Source organism: Sus scrofa, chromosome 13 (genome assembly GCF_054392235.1).
Source record: "Sus scrofa isolate SSC_HxYL_T2T_F1_AM1 chromosome 13, Sscrofa_HxYL_maternal_Yorkshire_Landrace_v2.0, whole genome shotgun sequence".
NCBI lineage: Eukaryota > Metazoa > Chordata > Mammalia > Artiodactyla > Suidae > Sus > Sus scrofa.
Window position 1 is genome coordinate 159,779,894 of NC_139395.1, and position 22,833 is coordinate 159,802,726.

General features: G+C 33.3%; 1 protein-coding gene across 37 annotated transcripts in view; it reads left to right on the forward strand.

The window, feature by feature from the left end:
* The window catches only part of ZBTB20 (zinc finger and BTB domain containing 20), a 792,790-nt gene that overhangs the window by 173,115 nt on the left and 596,842 nt on the right, over positions 1–22,833 (forward strand). For all 37 annotated transcript variants that reach the window (XR_014824816.1, XR_014824817.1, XR_014824818.1 and 34 more), the window contains one exon: positions 12,097–12,148. The gene's annotated coding sequence lies outside the window, so the exon portion shown is untranslated. The remainder of the gene's footprint in view (positions 1–12,096; positions 12,149–22,833) is intronic.

Below are 22,833 nucleotides of genomic sequence, written 5' to 3' on the forward strand. Positions count from 1 at the left end.
TGATGATTACTTTTAAGATATATACTATTGGCAACTTTCAAATATACTATACAGTAATATTAACTATGTAGTCAATATGATGTACATTACATCCCTAAGACTTATTTATTTTAAAACTGGAAGTTTGTCAATATCTGATGTACAGCAAAGTGACTCAGTTACACATATACATACATTCTTTTTCTCACATTACCCTCCATCATGTTCCATCACATGTGATTAGATATAGTTCACTGTACTGTGCAGCAGGATCTCATTGCTTATCCACTCTAACTGCAAAAGTTTGCATCTACCAACCCCCAACTCCCAGTCTATCCCACTCATTTCCACCCCCCCCACCTTGGCCACCACAAGTCTGTTCTCTGTGTCCCTGAGTTTGTAAATCAAGTATAATAAAAAAAATTTAAATAAATGGAGATAAAAAATAAAATAAAAAATGGAAAAAAATCCTGGAAATTTGTACTCTTTGACTTTTACCATTTTCCCTACCACTACTCCCCACCTCTGGCAACAACCAATTTCTTTTCTACATCTATGAATACATTTTTTTTTTAGATTCCATAATATCTCATTAGATATAAGTAATATCTAAGTGAGATCATATGATACTTGCCTTTGACTTGTTTCACTTAGTAAAATGCCCTCAAGGTCCATTCCTGTTGTCACAAATGGCAAGATTTCCTTTTTTTAAAATAGCTGAATAATGCTCAATTTTATATATAAACCAGTTTCTAAAAATTCCATTCATCCATAGATGAGTACTCATGTTGTTTCCAACTCTTGTCTATTGTAAATAATGCTGCAATGAACATGGGAGTGCCAGTATCTTTCTTAGTATTTTCATTTCCTGTAGATAAATAACCAGAAATGGAATTGCTGGATCATATGGTAGCTCTATTTTTAATTTTCTGAGAAACCTTCATCTGTTTCCGTAGTGGCCGCACTAATTTACCTCTTTACCAACAGTGCACAAAAAGTCTCTTTTCTCCAAGGCTTGTTATTTCTTTCCTTTTTGAAAACAGCCATTTTAACAATTGTGATATGATATTTCATTGTGGTTTTGTTGTGTTTGTTTGTTTACTTGTTTGTTATGGTGAGGGCCAAGTAAGGAGAACAGGCACCTCATGCTCAAAAGACCTGAATTCTCTGCTAGTTTTCAGGGAAGCGTTTTTAAAGACAACATTTGGGATGATGACAGCAGAGTTTGTGACTTTCTTCTGGTTAGTTGGTGGTGAAGTAACAGAGTGGTGTTCCAGGTCTCAATCATCAACCTTCTGGTTCTAACCAGTCTAGAGTTCTCAACATGATGTCACCGTCCTCCACCTGGGTGGGGGCCTTAGTTCCTTCTGGTCTTTGAGAGTCTCCCAGAAAGGCAGAAAGCAATTGCAGCTCACCCTGGGGTCATAGATATTGGTGAGTAGCTGTTCCTAGAAGCTTCCCCTACCATGTAGACGCTGGTGCTGACGGGTAACACTGGGGAATGTCAGTGTAGTTTTGATTTACATTTTCCTGATGCTCCCACTCTCTATTTTTATAAATAAAGCTTTATTGAAATGCAAGCATCCTTGTTTAGGGTATTACCTTTGGCTTCATTTGTGCCACCATGGCAGACTTGAGTAGTTAAGACAGAAACCATATGGTCTACAAATCTTAAAATAAATTTATCATTTGGCCTTTTACAGAAAGTTTGCTGAACCCTGGTTTAAATGAATTTTTTTAACCTTAGAAGCATTAGAATTGTTGTCAAGTCTGGACATAGGTAGAATATTTGTACATTATATAAAGGAGGGAGTGAATTTGTACATGATACTACACTTAGGGTTTAGTCTTGCGTTGAATCTTCCATGTTTCATGGGCACTGACCTATCTGTTACAACAATAAAGGTCCAGAATAAAATATGTGACAGTGTCACTGCCCTCAGTTCCATTTAACTGTTCTTGATATGGTAAAAGTTGATGATGATATGTATTGATAAGTTTATTGGGGGAATGTGAAGGGAACTGTGGCTAAGAGAGACGATGTTGTTAAATTTCCAAGACATTTTAGGTCTCATTCTGTAATGATCTATTTTTCAATCTATTTTTTTTCAAAAATGTAATTAAATTTATTTTGGACATTTCTCCCAATGTACTTATATTGGGAGCAGAGCATTCCTTAGCCTGGAATTCAACTAAAAACAAAATTCACCTTGTAAATGGTAGGTGCTTGATAAATACTTATGGCTTGAATATTAACTTCATAATTCCCTTTTTTGTATTTGTTTATTCATTCTTCAGATATTTGAGTGCTTACTATGTGCCAGGCATAATGGGCAAGAGCAAGTGATTTGGCAGTGAATAGCCTATAGCAAAGCCAATAGGGTCCCTATTGTGGGGAGATGGACAATGAATAAGTTTATTTTAAAAAATGATTTCAGATAGTGATAACATATGGAAAAAAAAGAAAATTGGATAGTGGAATAAAAGAGTGACTTGGGTCAAAAAGGGTGGGAAGTGGGATAAAGAGTAATGAGGTGCCATTTGAGCTGAGACTGAACGATGAGGAGAAGCCACCATGAAATGACCTGGGGAAGAGCCTTTAGAAGAACAACTTCAAAAGCCCCAAACAGCTGAGACCTGAAAAAGGAATAGAAAGAAGACCAGAATTAAGTGATGCTTGTCAAGGACAAATTCCCTGCCACTTTAACTGTTAGGCAAACATGGAACACTGATCTACCATGGTTGTTTTACAAGAGATTCTTGCATTCATGCACCCAGCCCTCAACTAAGACACTGATGGAGCTCCACCATGTGTTGTTCCATCATGATGATGTGAACACAGTTACAAAAGATAGTATCTAGTATTTTGTCACCTCATACCATACAGAAGAGACAAAGAACTATGTGCTATATAATAGTGTAAAAAAATGTGCTGTGATGGTTGAAGGGAGAGAATTTTAAAATAAACTTGAGGATTCTTAAAAAAAAAAAGAAAACAGTGTCTGGATCAAGTAAAACAGTTTGTGTGTTTATGTGTGTTGTGTTAATTTAGGATCTACTATGTTTTGTGTCTGTGGGAGAGTGTTAATAGAAACAGGGTAATCCTCTGTATGTTTTGTTAGGTATCTAAAGAATCAACATATTTTCTAAACAAAACTGTAGGGTTTTGAACGAAAATGGAAGTGATTGAATTAATTTTATGTGAATTACTCTTTGTTGAATACAAGAGAGGGTCATAAATAGGTGTCTGCATAGGAGTAAGAGAAGAAATAAATGGGAGAAGGAATTGAGATAGAGTTTTGGAGAAATTGAAGGCATTTGGTTCTTTGTCTCCAAGATTGTATAGATTTCAGTTACATGAACACTCGTAGACACATTTTAGGCCCAAATAAACATTTGCTGAATCACTGTATATTGGTTTAAAATTTTATCTGGATTGGATCAGAGGGTACGGTTTCTTCATTATTTGGAAGAAAGGATGTATAATGGAACCAGATTATGGAAGACTTAAAAACCAAGCACAAAGGATTTGATATTTTAAGCGATTGGGAATCATTATAGGAAATAAGATAAAAACTAGATGATTTCTAAATATTTGTTTTATTATCATTGTATTTAAGATGATTTAAAGGCAGAAAGAGCCAAGGATGATGTTTTATTCCAGGCATACTTTCTATTTTAACCAGGCTGTCATTCTCAGAAAATGGTTTGGCTACATTGCAATTTCTTCTTAAAAGCCCCTGGGTCTAGTAAAGAAAAGCTATCTCAGTTACCAAGGTTCTTTCTTGTTATATAGTCTTGCATCTGCATTTGTGTTTACCTTATTCTGTACCTTCTTTCCTATATATCTGATCTTAACCATTTTTCACGACTCTGAACATTCTACCTTATTTTGCCCTTTTATATTTGCTTCTCATTGGTATCTGCTTGATTGTATTTACATGTAGGGTGTAATTCAATAAAAATGAAATGTGATAACTTTATAGTTGAAAACTTTCTTGTACAAACTTTAATAATGGGATTGATTTCTTTCCTTTCTCCCTCACTCCTTTCCCTCTTCCTTCCTTCCTTCCCTCCCTCCCCCTTCCTTCCTTCCTTCTTTCTACCCTCCTTCCCTCCCTTCTTTCTTTCTCTTTCTCTCTCTTTCTTTCTTTCTCTTTCTTTCTTCCTTCCTTCCTTTCTTTCTTCCTTCCTTTTTCTTTCTTTCTTTCATTCTTTCATCTTCCTTTCTCTTTTTCTTCCTTTCTGTCTTTCTTTATTTCCTTCCTTCTGTCCTTTCCTTCTTTCTTTCTGACTTTACTCTTCATGGGACTACTCAAAATATAAAAGTTGGTACATTAAAAGCAACTCCTGAGAGATAAATCCATTGCTATCTCTGGAAACACTCAATTGTCAGTGAGAAAGATAAGCCAAGAAGAATTTCATGTTGTGGCAGGTTTGGCCACTGAAGCTACTTGCCTGCCCTCACTAAATATACATTTTACTTTAATATTTCCATTTCATAGAAACTATTTCAGACTAGAATGTAAAATCATATAATCTGGTTTGTTCCTCTTGATAGACAAATTAAGAATATAGACAGTCTTACCTTCGGGAACTGTTATTATGATAATGTGGCCATTTTAACTTGTTACCGTGGTTGGCCTTAGAATGTGTAATCATTCAATTTTGTATCTCATCAGAACTATTTCCAAAATCGAAATGAAGGGTCAGCTTTTATTGTAGGGTTCCGCATTTACTGAGATAATGGTGTCATATTTTTCTTCTTAGTATTTGACTCTGGGAAATTTGACAATGGCATATAACTGCCACAAAAGTGTGCCAGTTTTGTCAGCAACTTAATAACAACTCCCCAAATGGATATGTCTTGGCAAAACACTGTGACCGTTTCTTGCTTGGTAGTAAAGAGATGGACTGTGTTAAATGTAAAACCAAACAAGAAAACCCATCAACTCATGAAGGATTGAAACTGAAAATGTAGTATGGTTTGTAGGAGTACAGACACTGCAGGATGGGTATGAATCCTGGTTTGCCACTCTGTAGAGAGGTGATCTTTCTTGGCAAATTATTTAATCTCTTTGTGCCTCAGTTTATACATCAGTAATATAGGAATAATGATAGCCCCTATCTAGGTAGCTACCTCCTACAGTTGTTTATTTTACAAAAGTAAATATGCATTTAAGTACTTAGAACAAAAACTGAATATAGGGAATGCTTATGTTTTTTGCTGTTATCTGATAAGTTTTAGAAGTAAAGGTGAAAACTAGGCAGCTTTCTCTCTGATGTTGCCTTCTCTAAGAGTTACAAAATTATAAACAAATCATTGCCCCTTCTAGAATGTGGAATGATTTGAAAACAGCACTATTTTTTTTTTTTTTTAAAGCTCAAAGCACTGGTAGTGCACTTATCCTAAAAGGAGACACTGTTTAACCTTTAACCAAGATAAAATTAATCTGAATTGTTTTTACACTCTTCTTTTTGAAGCAGAGACAAATAATAATATAATAATTCATTATTAGGAGTGTCCTCAAAAAGCAACTTTAAACATCCTTATGTCGTGGTGTCACTGGGTAGACAATAATAAGCCTATGACTACATATTTAGACTTCTATAAAATTAGAAGACAAGTGGTCTTTACCTGGGTTCTTGGATTCCTGGAAATTTAAATTCTAAATTTTGTGAACATGTATACTTTTCTAGAGTAAGAGATTCTTGATTTTTATCATCTCAGAGGATCTTATGATCCCACAAGAGATGCCATCCTCCGAGGCAGTACAAATTTTTTGTCTTCAATGAAGATGAAAGTATATCTTATTTACTGAGGCAGAAAAGTCTAATAGTATATCTTAGGTTTTTCGTTAAAAGGATCAAAATAAAAATTTTATTCTCCCCAGTGAACCCTTAGCTAGCCAGAATATTTAATTAACCAGCATTCCAGGTAATCGATGTTTACTTGCGTCAAGCAGCAATCATTCTTAGCTGAGCTGGTATTTTGTCCAGATAAAATAGTGATTTTTTTTGTTTACTACTCATTCTTTCTTCTTGTTCTAGTTTTAGAATCATTAACATTTGTTATAGTTTCATAATTTTATGTTTCTTGTGATATGCTTAGAAGTAAGAGCATTATATAAATACTTGCTCCAAAACCATTATTATGTCAATCTCATTAATATGATTTAATACAGAATATTTCTACTCATTTTGTCCAAATATATTGTGGAATAAATTACCTGAAAGAGGACATGGGGAAGGTGGAAGAAAGGGAATTTTACTGACCTCTGAAATCTTAAAACTGTATTATATTTCTTATGAACTTATGCAAATGTTTAAATTCACATTTATGTGGTGTTTTTAATTGTTTTTATTAAAATGGCTTAATAGAATATTTTAAAATAATTGTTTTATGGATCCTTAGAAAGGGTATACATTCCAAGCTCAAAAACTTTAAAGTTTTTAATTGAAGGAGATTAAGTAAATAATTCAGAAATGCATTCTGTTTACCTGTTAATAATTAAGCAGGTTAGACTGTGTACTTTTTATAGTCATGAGTTTTAATTTATTTATTTGTTGGTGTGTTGGTTTTTAAGAATTTATTTAAGGCATTCTGCTATTGGGAAATAAAAATAGAGGAGAGCTGCACATAATGAAAGAAAGTGCTTAGGTTACTTTTAAAGAGACAAGTGAGGAAAGAAAAGAAATTGATTGGATTTTAGGGTTAAAAGCAGTTTTAGTAGGTAATCTTTCTGAACTTTTCCCTTCTGTTTGGAAGGGAAACCAAACTACCTAACAGCAAGTATAACTGAGGCAAGTGGATAGTTTTTTGTTGTTACCCTAGAGCTTTATTTTAATGGAATATGATTTTATTTTAGATGGCTCTAGTATGGGGTTTAACCAGGACACTTTATGGCTTCTTGGAGAAGTCTACCATTTAGCACCTGATTTTCTCTGGTGATTTAAAAACTCTGGTAATACTCAAAGCCAGAATGAATACATCCACCTTAAGGAAGCACCATTGTGGATGGACTAGAACTACATTAGCTTTTTCTAGTCTTAGAATATACCTTGTCCTCTTAACCATGTACAGGTTCTTCCTTTCAGATTTTCTTTAAGGATTATAAATTAGTTTTCACTGGCATTTCTGAGAGCAACCAAAGTTTGTATTTAAATTTTTATTTAATGATGAAGACTTATTTTCTGTAATTATTGATAGAGGAAAACTTTATTCAGTTTCTATTCATTTTGTCCTAACATGTCATTTGCTTACTTTGAATTTTTGCTTATTTGAAATTATACTTCTCCTTCCTCTAGAACTGATGCTTCATTTGTCCTCATGGCAAATTTTATTTGTCTCTTTGTAGTGGTCCTTTCACTAAAATTGATAACATGTTTTATTTGTTTTCTTTATAATTGTATGCTTACTGTATAAATATAACTCCAAACTTCTTAAATTTTCTACATTCTAGGTTTTGCCTTCCTTTGAAAATTTGATCAAAGATGTGAACATTTAAAATTTGACTTCTAGGACTCTAATAGATACCATTATGGGTGCTTGGTGTTTTGTTTTCGTCTTTAATGAATCTGTTTTTCTTTCCTTTCACTTTCTTTTTTTGCTTTTTTGTTCTCTTTCTTCCCTCCCTCACTTCCTCTTCTTTCTTTCCTTATTTCTTTTTTTTTAAATCTATGCAGCTAGCAGAGATGGCCTTCACCAAAAATAAAACAGGGAGAAATTTTCAAATGGCTTTCTTAAGATTCAGAAAAATCTAACAGTGTATTATTTAATTTTCTTCTGCAAGATAGACTAGGCGTCTTGTTTTAGTGCTTTTTATGTTTATGAAAAGTAATTTGTATTTATTATAGAATATTTAGAAGGAAATTGCAGAAGAAAAATAGCTACCATATCTTAATATCTGAGATAAATACTAGGATTCATTTAGTACATAGGTGCTTGCATGCTTTTTTAATCATACTTGTTTTTTCTAATACATATGCAAACCCACAAACATATAGATCTATAATATGTGTGCATATGACCAAGCATTTGCATAGTCTGTGTACATTATGTATATACTAATTATTAAAAATTGCTATTTTGTATCATTACCATTTAACAACCTCCTTTTTAAGCTTAATGGTATATTGTAAATTTTACTTGCCATATTTAATAGAGGCTTATCATTATATCATATATAATTTATTTAACCACTTCATTATTATGAAATATTTAGGTTATTTTAATTTGTATTTCTTTTGTTGCATTTACAGATTAATATTTTTCATATGTATCTTAATTTGTATTTCTTCTATTGTGAATTGCCTGTTCATTTGAAAAAAAAAGATAGTTGTTTTCTTTCTTTCTTTCCAAGACTATTGACCTTATGTATAACATACACATTACAAATGTTTATTTTTATTTGTTCTGGGCCTCTTAATTTTGTTCAAGATATTTTGGACTTATAAAAATTTTTAATTTCAGGTAATAAAATTCACAAGTCTTTGTGCTTGTGTTTATACTATTACTCATGTATTTCAAAAGGCCTTCTTACCTTAGAGTTAAGAAAATTATATATATATATCCATATATATATATATATATGGATATATATATGTTTTCTTAAAGCTCTTTGACTATTTTACTTATTCGTATATATCAATCTGATTTTTATTTTGGTGCATGGCAATACATAGGGAACAAAAATTTATTTTTGTCTTTTAATTAGTCAACTATCTCAACACTATGGAAATGCTGCCTGTAATATTTACCCCATTCTGGAGTCCCTATAGTCTGCTCTACAGATTGTCTCTTTCAATGACAATTATCACAGTGTCATATTTCAATCTTTGGTGAAAACTAACATTGTTCTCTACTCCTTTGCTGCAGAGCAAAACTTAACATTTGTTAATGTTTTGGTTGTAATCTCCTATTTTATTTTATTATTTTTTAAAAAATTTAACTAGCTTTAAATCACCAGAACTAATAAAAATAATTTTAGTTCATTTCAGTTCAACAAAGATTTATTGAATGTTTACAGTATACCAGAACCTGTGCTTAAGTTAGGAACACATGAATGAATCAGATACCTGTATAATAGACTACTTGTACTGGAAACATGTATTAATCTGATGGAGGCAAACAGAGCATATAAATGGTCAAGGCAATGACCTAGTATTAATAACTTAATTTTTTTTCTGATTTTTATTTTAAATCTATGACTTATTGGTTCTAGCCATTTTATATATTTTCCCCTTTTTCTTTCTTTGTAATTCATAAATGATTATTAAGTATAATTGATTTAACAGAATTAAATTGACTCAAGCATATGAAATATGGTAACTTTTCATATTCATATGGTCTCCTTATTTTTTTCTAGTTAATGAACTGATAATTGTCTTCCTACTTTCAATTCTTTAAATGTTTATTGAATTCTTGCTAGGTACTATTTCAGAAGCTGTAGGGAAAGAAAAATGGATCTCTTTAACAAATTTATGATCTAGTGAGGGAATTCACCATTTCTAAAAAGAACAGCAACATAATAAAATAATAGTTATTGAGAGTACTGTTTGCTATGTGCAGGCCATAGTACTAAGAAAGGTAGTATGTATCTCCTTCGAGCCTTATAATAGCCCATCTTGCCCCAGATATTTTTTCACTCTTTCCTTTACTTCAAGGATTTTGTTATTATCACCTTTTCTTTTCTTTTTTTTTTTTTTTTTTTGTCTTTTTGCCTTTTCTAGGGCCACTCCCACAGCATATGGAGATTCCCAAGCAAGAGATCTAATAGGAGCTGTAGCCACCAGCCTACGCCAGAGCCATAGCAACGCGGGATCCGAGCCTTGTCTACAACCTACACTACAGCTCACAGCAATGCCAGATCCTTAACCCACTGAACAAGGCCAGGGATGGAGCCCAAAACCTCATGGTTTCTAGTCGGATTCGTTAACCACTGCACCACAAGGGGAACTCCTATCACCTTCTCTGAGAAGCTTCCCTGTCCAGACCTATCTAAAAATATCAGTCCATGTAACTCTCCGTGCTATATTACCTTCTTTTGTTTGTCCTCATAGTGTTAATTATAGTACATTATTAGTTTAACAGTTTGTTTGCTTATTGTTTATCCCTCCTTCTAGAATGAATATTGAGTGAAACACTATTAAAAATGGTTGTAGAAGTTTGCAGCTGCAAGAGGTCAAAGTTTAATACATAACATTTAATTTCTTTAAGCTTAAGTTGTTTCATGTATAAATAGATAGAGAATTAGTGCTTGTTTCATAGTTTGGTCAAGGTGTTGATTCTTTCATTCAATAAATATTCACTGATTTCCTACTATGTGGCAGACAGTATTCATGGAAATGGGGCCTTCAATGAAAGAGACAAGACCTGACCTCATGGCACTTCCGTTCTAGTAGGGAAAGCAAACAGTAAATAAATAAAAATTACTTTTACAACATATTATATATGGCCAAATAAATTTCCTCCGAAGTGTTCTTCCCCACATCATTCCTATAATCTGAACATATTTTTTCTCTTCCTAGTTATCTTCTATTCCATGATTAATGGTTATTATCTCACGTCTGACAGATTCTTTTGTGTTTGTTTTTCTAGGGCCACAGCATATGGAGGTTCCCAGGCTAGGGGTCAAATTGGAGCTGTAGCCGCCGGCCTACACCAGAGCCACAGCAACATAGGATCTGAGCCGTGTCTGTGACCTACACCACAGCTCACAGCAACATGGGATCCTTAACCCACTGAACAAGGCCTGAATCAAACCTGCATCCTCATGGATGCTAGTCAGGTTCATTAACCGCTAAGCCATGACCAGGAACTCCCAACTTCTAGCAGATTCTAATTTTCAGGGCCTCTTCCAAAGTTTGGTGTTGCAGAATAAGTGTGGTATTATTACCCAAGTACCCTGACTATAGCAGAACTATTACCTTCCTTTTCTGGATCTCATTTATCTATTATATAGCATAAACTCAGGTTGCTGGTATAGTTTGGTGTTTGATCCTTTGTTTTCCTTTTGTTTCTGCATCTTAAAATTCAATTAATCAAAACCCTTAGACTTTCTTAATTTTAATAGAACTTTTACCATAAATGTACTGGTTTACAGGGCTGGCTTATGTTTATGTACACATTTCTGTTAGAAAAACTGCTTTTGAGAATTTAAATGGCTGAATCTCTTTGTTGATTATTAATAAATATGACATCAAGGTCCTCAATGAGATTTCATAGCAAATTTAGATTACTTTCCAAAAACATACAATATGAAACCTAATTTTTAATAGAATCGTTTCTAGTTCAATCTTTTTTATATTTTAACTCACCAATTTGGCTTTTAAGGCACTTCAGCATCCTGCCTGATTTACTGTTCCCAGTCCTAGTTTTGATTCTATACTATCAAATGCATTTGGATAAAAAATAATTTGAAAGTGACTTATCCATTTGTTTGAAATCCCTGCCTCCAAATCTGATCAGGACCCTCTTATTAGCCTTGTTTGCTAAGACAGGAAAAATAAAGCTGTGTTCTAATATTAGTGCACTAGGCACTGAAGATCAGTTGAAGCTCTACTGAACAGGTTACCTACTCTTCTCTCTGTTTTTTTCCACCCATTTACTTTTTATTCTCTTTGGATTATCTTTTTTATGAAAATCTCTCCATCTTCACTCATATTTGGGGGACAGGGCCTGTATTTTATCATTGTCTACTTCCTAACTCACCAAAGTATTATACATTGTAGATCTTTATAAAATCTCTGGCAATTAAGAATAAACAATTAAATGGGCTAAAGACTATTTGAGGGTAGTTTTTTAAATTAAAAAAATACAAATGTAAAAAATTTATGTCTTTAAATTAAGAAAGCTTATAATAATACTACAACAAATACTCTGTTGTCCATGTAAGCCCTGTACACACAGTGGTTTAGATTGTAAATTTTTGTGATAATTTACTGAGTACTTGTTCTTTACATAGACAAATCAATTTGTTAGCCTTTATTTTAAAAATTATGGCTGTTAGTTGGCATATACAAACTCAGCTACCTATTCCTCATGACTAGTCATATTATGGAAATTTAAATTATTTCCTTGGCAGATTCCTAATTTTAAGTATTTCTCTTTTACAGTCACACAAAAAGAAGTGTTAAGGATTGCCCTTTGAGACACTGAAGGCTAAAGGTAACATCCAATGATATTTTCTTCAATGGGTTTTTATCTTCTGGAAAAGTTTCATAATGTTAAAGACCTCAGGTTTTCTGGCTTATGCCTTTTTTTTCCCTTTAGCAGATTAACTACATTTTTCTATGCCTACCTAAATAATAATCAGAAATTATAAGTTAAAAAAAAGAACCCTTTTTTTTATCTCCAGATATGTCAAGCTAAGTGGGTGTTGCTGTACTCCTTCGTCCTTCTATTTGGAAATGTATTATGGCCCATCCCCTGTTTTTTTTTTTAATCAATTTAGAACTCTTTTTATTTTATTCCTTACCCATTTCTTAAATAAACACCTTGGCTCAAAGCCAAAAAGTCAGTACCTTTTCCTCTTCATGAAGATATTTACACTAACTATACCAAATAAAAAAAGGATTTGGGGTTGGGAGGGACAGCAAAACTGTGCAGATGAGATTTTGTGGCTACTCATAGTTAGAAATCCAGAATCTCAGGCAAGAAATTTACAATAGACATGTATGGTTGCTTTGTGTATAAAGAGCTCGTAGGGATTGAAGAAGGTTTCTGAAACAAGAGGGGGCTGTAATTACTTTGCTTCTTACATGCATGGTTAGATCTTCCAGCGAGAATAACATGGTAGGGTAATTTATTATAGAAGAGTAAATCACAGATAACATTGGAGGGGGATGGGGTGGTGTGATCCAACCATCAGTTTTGTGAATACATACACTTAAGCATGTGTGATAGCTTGTTTTTAATTTCTTTACACCAGTGCACACCTCAAACATTCAGTTTAGCAGTGGGATATGCAAATTGCTCCAAGTGCAGCAGCAGTACTTTCACCTGAATGTCAAAACTGTCAAAGAGCTTTAAATCAAATCTTTATAACATTTTTAAAAACCAGCCAGCCCCAAGATTGAGGCACCAAACTCACTGCAAAAACTTCATTCCTTATACTTTCAAAAAGCTCCTGTATGTCAACAGGGTAATGTCAAAGTTCTACTTCACCTGCTTTCTAATTTTAACCTTTTAAGGATTTTATTTTATTTGGCTTAATTATGATATTTTCTACAAATTAATGATAAATGCCTTGATTAATAAAACCAAATGTCAGAGAAAATGACAACTTGATGAAAAATTAATACTCGGCAATATTTTAAGGTACAGAAGTACTAAAGATGTACTCTTAAACCTCATACTTCATCAGCTCTTCTTGAATGTAGGTAACCAGAATTCTCCTTGCACTTAAGTCCTCACAGCCACATGTAGAGGTGCATTTTAGCAATATAATTTTCAGCTGTTATTTTGAGTGCTAGCTCATATGTACATTCTTAGTTTCTCTCTTTTGCCTCATTATTTTTATTTCACAAAATCAAGGTAAACTATATTTGGGGTTGGTTATACTGATGAAGCTATCATAGTAAGAATTGAAATAGTAATGTGTGTGTGTTTCAAGAGATCTCATAGTGTAAAATGTAGTAATTGGTGATTGGATATCTGCTAGACTATTAATCATTTGGTTATGAATATTGAAGTTGTTATATTTAAAAATTATTCAATAATGTGATTTATACACAGAAAAAGAATAGCCTTCCAAAGGAAAATATATTTTAATATAGAGATTTCCTTTTTTAAAACATATTTCTCCAGAATGCCAATAAAGAGTTGTAACTTGCTTTCTTCTTATAAATGGTTATATAAAAAACTGAAGAATAAGAGATATGACTATTTTATTTTTCTCCTTTTATTGGAGATCATGGAGTTGAAAAATTTAAAAAAATCCCATGTATTTGTCCATCTTCACAAATATTAGGATAATTTTTGAATATGAATACTTAAATATTCCATTAAATGTTATGTAGAAATGGGTACTATAGAGGTTTATAGTCTGTGTTGGTCTTTTATTTTCATATTTCTAAGATAAAACTGCCAACCAAATGAGGGAAGGCACAATGACCTCTTCTGTGTTGTGCTTTTGTTTAATTTGGTTGTTCAGAGATAAAAAGACCCACATAATGTCCTGTTGGTGAAATGGTCTCACTTTGACCATCTGTTCACGTAACAACATGATGGTCATACCTATCAACATAAATTTTTGCCAACTAATGTTAAAATCACTTTTTTCTGTAATATACTGGGAACTTCTGGGTATGTGTTTTAGGCCTGTTGCTAACCATAGTAAGGTAAATAGGGGGGAGTGTTGGTCCTGTAAATACAATATACCCCAATCCCAAGGGTAAACATTTTTCATTGGAGATTTCTAGTAGTATTTAAAATTGGAGATGGATTGTGCCAAATCTTCCCTTAGCGGGCTCTAGGTTTTATTGCTTTTGTGTCTTGTCTAGTTCCAGACATCCAATCTGTACTGGCAAAGCTGCCTGATGAGGAGAGGCCACCAACATCGCTGCCCTGACTGCTTACATACCTGCCATGAATAATAGACTTGTCAGCTAGTTAATCACTGCATTGTAACTGTCTCTGTTCCTTCTTAGCTGATCACTTCCCAGAGGAGTTTAAGTTCCATTGTAACAGGAAACTTCTATTATGTTTCCATACCTGCATTTATTTGTATGCAAAAGCATTCATTCTTCTTTTTTCATATGACAGTAAATAAGACATGCCCCACTTTTTTGACAGTTCTTAAATTACGTAATAAACAATGTATTCTTTTTTCCTTTGTTTATCCTGTTCTTCAGCCTCTCATCAGTTTACTTCTGCATATGAGCCAATTACATTTTATTCATTAGTTATAAGATTTGGAAATACTAACACCTACCTCACAATCCACAGTTCTGTAAGTTTTTGGTTGAGATTATAGTTATTTGGGGTAAGTATTGTAAGAGATCGTCATAATTTCCTCAAAATGTCTATGAACAAAGGAGATAGACTGAAGCCCAAAATAGTCTCTCAAAGGCCTTTGCTTAGTGTTTTGTTCTTTGATCCTAGAAATGAGGACAACTGATTCAACCTTACACAGTTAGGCTCTTTAGTTTCAGGGAGTTATGAGATTTTAAACTTGATGCTTGAATTAACACTGACAATAATCGGCTGATAATCTTTGAAGAATCTTAACCTTACAGAAAATTAGTGTTAGACTATCTCTTATCCAACAGAAAAAAAAATAAATATAAATTTATTTTTTAAAGGGCTTAAAATATATACATTTCCTGTTTTGGTACCTATAATTAGACTATGTCTTCTCTCTAAATGACTTTTTAGCACCTTTGGAAACTGCATTCTCTTCTTTAAGCCTATAGTTATTTCATTCTGCAACTGCAAGTAATTGAGGGCTTACTTGTTTGAAAATATTAATGCAGCTTCCAAAGTTGCTTAATGCATAACTAAGTACTGGTAGAATGTTCAGTTCTTTTAAATGGATTCATTTGCTATATGTTTCCTTTGGAAGTTTCTGTTTATAATTGATTAAACTATGCTCATGAAACACACTGATAAATAGAGCAATCTAAAGATACCAAGAAAAGCCATGAACATTGTCCAAGATATGTAGGGAATTTGTATTTCTTGACTAAATGCTACATCCATTCTTCCTCCTTATCAACCATTCCTCCAAATATCCAGGTTGCTTTTTTGTATCCTTTAGTGATGACAAGATGTTTTTCATTCCTCTAATGAAGTGGGAAGCAGATTAACATTTTTTCTTCTCAGGAATTAGATTACTTATTGTAGTACTGCTCAATATATCCTTGTAATACTCACCGACCCCTACCCACAACTAATTAGTGACTTTCAGAATTAGGGAAAATCTAAGTTGTGTGGTGGCTCTATATTTATCAGTGATCAAGGAAGTGTTACTAATACACTTGTTGGTGTTAAAAAAGAATTAAGTAAATAAAGGGCCAGATGGTCGAGCCCAGGACCTATCAAGAGCCCAGTATGTGTGGGCTGGTCCAACGGAATGACAGAAACATTACCAGGCTAAGTGGAATCAGAATTAGGCTTATACTTATAAGAAAAAGAATGTTTTTCTAATGTGTTCTTATGATACCGTAATTTATATGTTCAGATCTCATTTGTACGAGTAACATTTGAGTGCATGTGTTTCCCTGTGCATCAAAAGCCAACAGTGTTTACATGTATCAGAAAAATCTCTTGGAACAGAATATAGTGGCATCAAAGTAAGTTACCATGTAAGCACTTTTTTTTTTCTGGTTCAGAAAAGAATTCTTCTTTGTTCTCTCAGACAAATCTATGTTTTTATTATTATAACTCAACTATTACACTTTATTATAATTGTATATCTGTCTCTTCCAATAGACTCTATGGCTCATGATATGAGAAACCTTGTTATGTAGTGTTTGCTATATTGCTTGGCCAGATGAGGATCTAGTAAATATTCTTTTTTTTTAATATAAACATACTCTTTATTGTAAATTCCACAAAGCCTTTTGATTCTCATAGAATATTTTAATTGACTTTTTAAAAATTATTTTATCTGTAGAGAATCTTATTGTTGCAACTGATAGATAAAGGCAATTCCATCATGAATACTGGTTGACATTTTCTTTGCATTAAAGAGAAAGATGAAAGTAAAAAAATGGGGATGTATGGCAGAAATACATTCTTTTATCAAGGACATGAGAAACGTCATTGTTGAACCAGATAATAATTTTGAATAGTTTCAAAAATATATTTCTTCAACTATTTGTACTTACTGATGTGACAACTATAGAATGATACACATAAATTTAAAGTTTATTATTACTATTTTCTCTGTTACTTAAAAAAAGTCTAGACAATCAACAAGGACATCTATATCTTTAGTACAGAGTGGTGGTAGTGTATGTATAAAGGTTAGAGTATCTGCCTTCCCAAATTTGAGATCACCGTTTTGGGATGAATCACCCAGAATAGAAAGCTAGTTATATAACATATATCCTGGATCTTCTAAAGGATTGAGAAGAAGATACACAATGGTCAGTGCTTTGAAATTTGCTCTTGCCATATTCTATTCTTTGCTTGGACAAATGGATTTACTAAGTTGTAGCCCAAACATGCCTGACTTGAATTAAAAGGACTAGAATCCTGGGAGTTCCTGTTGTGGCCCAGTAGAAATGAATCTGGCTAGTATCCATGAGGATAGGGATTCAATCCATGGCCTTATTCAGTTGGTTGTAGGTACGGCATTGCCGCATTGCCGTGAGCTGTGGTGTAGGTCCCAGACATGGCTTGGATCCCATGTTGCTGTGGCTGTGGTGTAGGCTGGCAGCTGAAGCTCTGATTTGACCCCTAGCCCGGGAACTTCAATGAGGATCTAGTAAATATTCTCTTAAGGTTTTGTTGTAATAAGAGCATTATAACAGTAGGCATAATAAGATTAATTTAAACTGATGAAATTAAGAAAGCAAATTTCCTTCCTTTCCTATGAGCTAATTGTCTTTACATTATAGAAACAGCTAGACTACCCACTCTAGTTTCCATCACTCTAATTTTTTGTCTATTTTATTTTATCTTATAGCTATGTACTTTTGGAAGCTCTTTTAAATCTTTTTGGTTTCTGGAAAAGATACATAAATCAGTGAATTACTGGGTAGGTAAATTGACTAAGTAGAGTCAATGTTTCTTAATTCTGGTGTGGATTAAGAAATTTGGTCTATAATGGAGGAATTATCTTTAATGGCCTGCCTTCTTAATAGAGGATTGCTTCTAGATTAAATGCAGCAGGCAAAATTATTTCAGATTATATCTTAAAGGGTGGGTGACCCTGGGATGAAGATACATGAAGCAATCTTTGCTTACTAGGTAAGTCATTTAGAAAACAATTTTGTAAATTTAGCTTATAATATATGATATTGGTCTTCTCTATAAGTATTTTCAAATCTCAGATTGAAAAATCATGGGAATTTATAGTATTTTTCAAATTATAAAAATTATTTCTTTAAAGATTGTTTATTAATAGGCCAGAGTTTGAGTTTATCTGTGAATTTGGTAGTAGTAGTAGTAGTGACGAACGAGCAGGTGATGGAAACATATATTTTTCCCTTCCTCTCTTTGGATATGTGTGTGGAATATTTTTGTCTTCCAATCAGATTGTTCATTATGCTCCCTTTGGAAGTGTGTATTGTTTGGCCTTCCAGCCTTACATGCTCATTCAAAGGCATTCCAAGTCATTATGCTGGACTTCAGCCTTGTTCAGTAAAAAGGCTATTTCCTCCATCAGCTGTCCACTTGGACATACATTCTTTTTACTCTCAAAAAGACTTTATGTGCATTCAGAGAATATTAGATGGATTTGTCAAATTCCTCACAGATAATCAGTTTTTTAAAGTTATAATTTGAGCTATGACCTCTCAAACTGTGAATTATAAGGTTTGACATTTTGGTTCACTGTTTGACACATCAGCCATTAATTATAGTTTTTAAAGGACATTTTATTTCGGTTAGAATTTATGTTATGAAAATAGTTTAAGTATTTTTCCTTTAACTTTCAGGAATAAATGTACATATGTAATATGTACATTCAGGTATAGCAAATAGCTAGCTTGCGTATGCATCCTATATTCAAATATATTTATACATGTTTGTCTATTATGCCTGTTATACATATCCATAGAGATTTTTATATAATAACCTATGAATTAACACTAAGATCATACTTCAGTAACTCTGGTGTCAGAATGAGACTGACTTTTAAAATAATGTTTATCGGGGTGAAAAGAACTTTATTATTATTTGAATCTAGGTTTTATTCCCTTTTTTCATTGAACAGGGATATAGAAGTAGGTGCCTATGAATGCCCTGTCTGACAGTAATTTGAAAGTCTTTAAGAGGGAACAAAGAAAATGATGAGGGAGAATATAAACTGGTCAAGTGGTGTTTGCATACTCAAGTTTCTGAGATGGAGCGTACATAGCAGAGAGGTCACTTTGAGTAAGGGGAGAAAAACATCCAGATGTGTGAACACTTTGCTGATATCCTTAGTATTTGAAATGGGGGAATTTAGTGACTTTGTATTGAATAAAAAGAAGATATACATATATCTGAAAATAGTTCAGCATACAGTTTTCTGTTGCTATTTAATAAAAATCTAATAATATTTTAGATGATTTCTTCACTTCTAAGGCAGTTTTTCTCATTTTGTAATAAATCATGTTCTTTGTTGCTAAGTTCATAAAATTAAATCTAAAATATTATGGAGAGATAATTATTTAAAAACATCTGAATATTTTTCTTAAAGATATATAACCATCCTTTTCTATTTCAAATATTTTAGAAATGGTTAATTTGGTTTTGTACAAATTCTTCTCTTGGCTAAAGTTAGCATGTTTTTCACATGAAAAGTTAATAATTTAGATGACAACATTGAAAATAAAGACCTCTTAAGGAAAGTGACCCATGTAGGTTCCATAGTACTTGCTCCTAAAATTTTTTAATACATATATATTTCCTTTGTGTTTGAGTGTACTATTTTAAGATTTAAAAAAAAAAAAAAGAAAGAAAGAAAAACATTTAACTTTAGGAGTTCCTGTTGTGGTGCAGTGGGTTAAGGATCCATCATTACCGGAAAGTACTGCATAGTTCACAGATCCAGTGTTGCTGTGGCTGTGGAATAGGCCTCAGCTGCATTTCCCATTCTACCCCCTACCTGGGATTTTGCATATGCTGTGGGTGTGGCCATACGAAGAAAAAGAAGAGGAGGAAGATGAAAGAAAAGAAAAACATACAACTTTAGAGAAACTCAGAAAGGTGAAATCAGTGTTCTAAAAGGAGGTAAATACTTATCATAGGCCATATGTTTACTTGTTTCTAAAACAGGATCTAAAGCAATAAAAAGTCTTTTTTTCTGATTAAGCATATAGTTTAGATTGCATTGTTTTCCTTTTAAACTCATTAGTTTGTGGTTTATAAGGACATGTTTGCCTCTATTTTTTTTTTTCTTAAATTGGAAGTCAATTCAGGATATGCTAACTAAAGGTAGAATTTTCAAAAGACAAAATGTTTCTGAAACTAATTGTAAGCAATTTTTTTATTTCACCAAGCATGTCTCCTTTCCCAGAAGGGAATATGCCTTCTTTTTTTGTGTTCAGCTCAGGCCAGGTACTCAGCAAATGTTAACTGAATTTATTAGCCTATCAATAGACTTAGAGAAACAAACTATAGTCATCAATTGTAATCAAAATTTACAACACAAATGTAGCAAAAAGAGATCCTTCAAAAAATACATGTGCTGGGTGTTCCCTGGTGTGACTCAGCAGGTTAAGAACCTGACATAGTGTCCATGAGGATGTAGGTTGCTCTCTGCCCTCCCTGAGCAACTCCCCAAACTGCAGCATAGGTTGCAGTTGTGTCTTGGATCCTGCATTGCTGTTGCTGTGGCTGTGGCATAGGCCAGCAGCTGCAGTTCTGGTTCGACCCCTAACCTGGGAACTTCCATATGCCACAAGTGTGGCCCTAGAAAAAAAAGAAAAAAAGTGCACTAAATGTCCTTCGGGTTACTACCACAGTATTTCCTTTACATCTAGATATTTGTTTGGGTGCTTATTTTTATAGCTCAATAAAGAAACAAGTTTTGTCCTATACACTGCAATAAGATGTTTTTTAGGCAAAAAAAAAAAAAAGAGGACCAAACCATACCAGTGACTTGTCAAGGTAGTTTTATATCTTAATACTTGAAATGACAACATTAAAGGATTAATATAAGGAAGTCTTAGAAGTGCATAATATTCTATAATTTTACACTATTTGATGATAGTACTTAGTTTGAAATAGCTTTTTATATGTATAGACTTATCCAGGATCTGAAATTTAGGAAATAATTATCCTCTCAAACAGATCTGTTTGGAAAGCATTATAAAATAAGAGCTCCCTTCCCAAAGAAAGATGCAGTGGTGTTAAGGCTGCACTCATAATGGTGTCTCAACTGAAACAGGTGCCTTCCTTGCTTTGTTCTCTGGGAGCAGCTTTATAGATTTAAGCACTGAGTATACAGTACACAGTGGCACAATTAAAAAATCAGAATGAGGCCTAGGGAAAATTCATCTAGGATCCACACACCTAAATGCAGTTAGTAAACAGAGACACTAACTCTCATTAAGCATAATTAAACCTAATATTGACTGTAAACTGTTACTTACCTTAAACTTCTCTGCAGAGAATGTGGAAAGGGATTAACCTAGCAGATTGGGACATTAATTACTACCTTTTTCACATTAAAGTTACCATCAAGAAGGGCTATATTCATAAATAAAACATAGAAGGGATTGAGAGACTGAAAATATGTAAATTTACTTTATAAAAAGGAGAGAAATGCCTAAATTAAAAAAAAAGAAAAAAATAAGAAGTGAGCTGTGAGCAATGCCAGCCCAGCAAAATGGAACCCTGGCTAATTACTATCAAAAAAATAGGCTGAAATAATCACAGAAATGTGTCTTTGCCTTCTGACTGACAGAATCTGCTTCACAGGAGACTCCAGTTTAGCGAAATACATTCTTTTTCATGCATAGCCTCCTCCACTGCTGAAACTAATGTGAGGTTTGAGGATAGGATGAAGGAACTTGGGAGGAGTAGAATTTCTTTCCTACTTTCTCCAGTTTTTGATAGCTCTTTATTTATGAAATTGATTATAATGATTGTATAAATGTTGTTTGATTTGTCAGCAAGAAGGCACAGTGCTGTTTTTTGTTCAATCAAAATGGTCTGGTAACTGGTCTCCTGCTACTATTTAATAATCTCCTTCTTGGGTGCAATCTAAAGAGTATGTTGTGAAGGATATAAAAATGTCAGTTAAATTTAAGATCAACTGTTAAGTTTTTATATTATACTGCTGCCCCAAGAGGGGGAGGCCAGGATCTGGGAGATAAGAATTTAAAGAGAAAAGCAAAGTAATGACAATACAAACTTATCTACCAGCCTAAGAAACATCTTTAAAATCTATCAGCCGGTCTATTTACCATAATGTGTGCTATTATCTATTACATGTTTTCTACTTCCTTTCCAGCAAGGAACCACATATTTATTTCTGAACTTTCTTATTACCTCATAGGGTGGGGTTCTTCTAATTTCTGGAATTGAATCCCATATACAACTTTGTTTGTGGTTGTAATGTCCAAACATAATTTAGGTTTAACATGTTAAACTCCTAGCCATGTCTTAATGCTGTCATGCTAAATTTTATCTTTCAGGCACCCACAAGCACCAGAGTAATACACAGTTGTGCATGCAGATAAGGGAGCTTAGAAATTAAGCCTGGAGCATGTATTCATTTTTTTAGAGGATGCGAGGTTTAATTTTAAAATAAAACCCCTAATTTTTTCCCCTGAATTTAAAGCTAGTTTCACAGCTCATAAGATGAACTAATGAAACAGAAATAATTAATGGACAAAAATCTATCCTTCATTTCCCTCATTGAACTAAAATTCACAAACTAGTTGGATGACAGAGGATGAACAAAAACAGTGAGAGTTGAGAGTAAGTACTTTTATCCTCTGTTCTTGTAACAATCGTGACATTATGAAATAACCATAACAATGGCACTCTTATTAATCAGACATATTTATACAGAATTAGTGTTGGCTTCTGCTCTATATTACCTTTAGTTTTACATGAACTTTTATTATCTGTGCGTATCAAAAGAGACATGGTGAATGAACAAAGAAGCCCTGTTATGAGACAAGTATTATTTGACATTTTGGGAAGCTCTTATTATAGGGTTTCCTCTTAAGTGAGAATAACGGGAA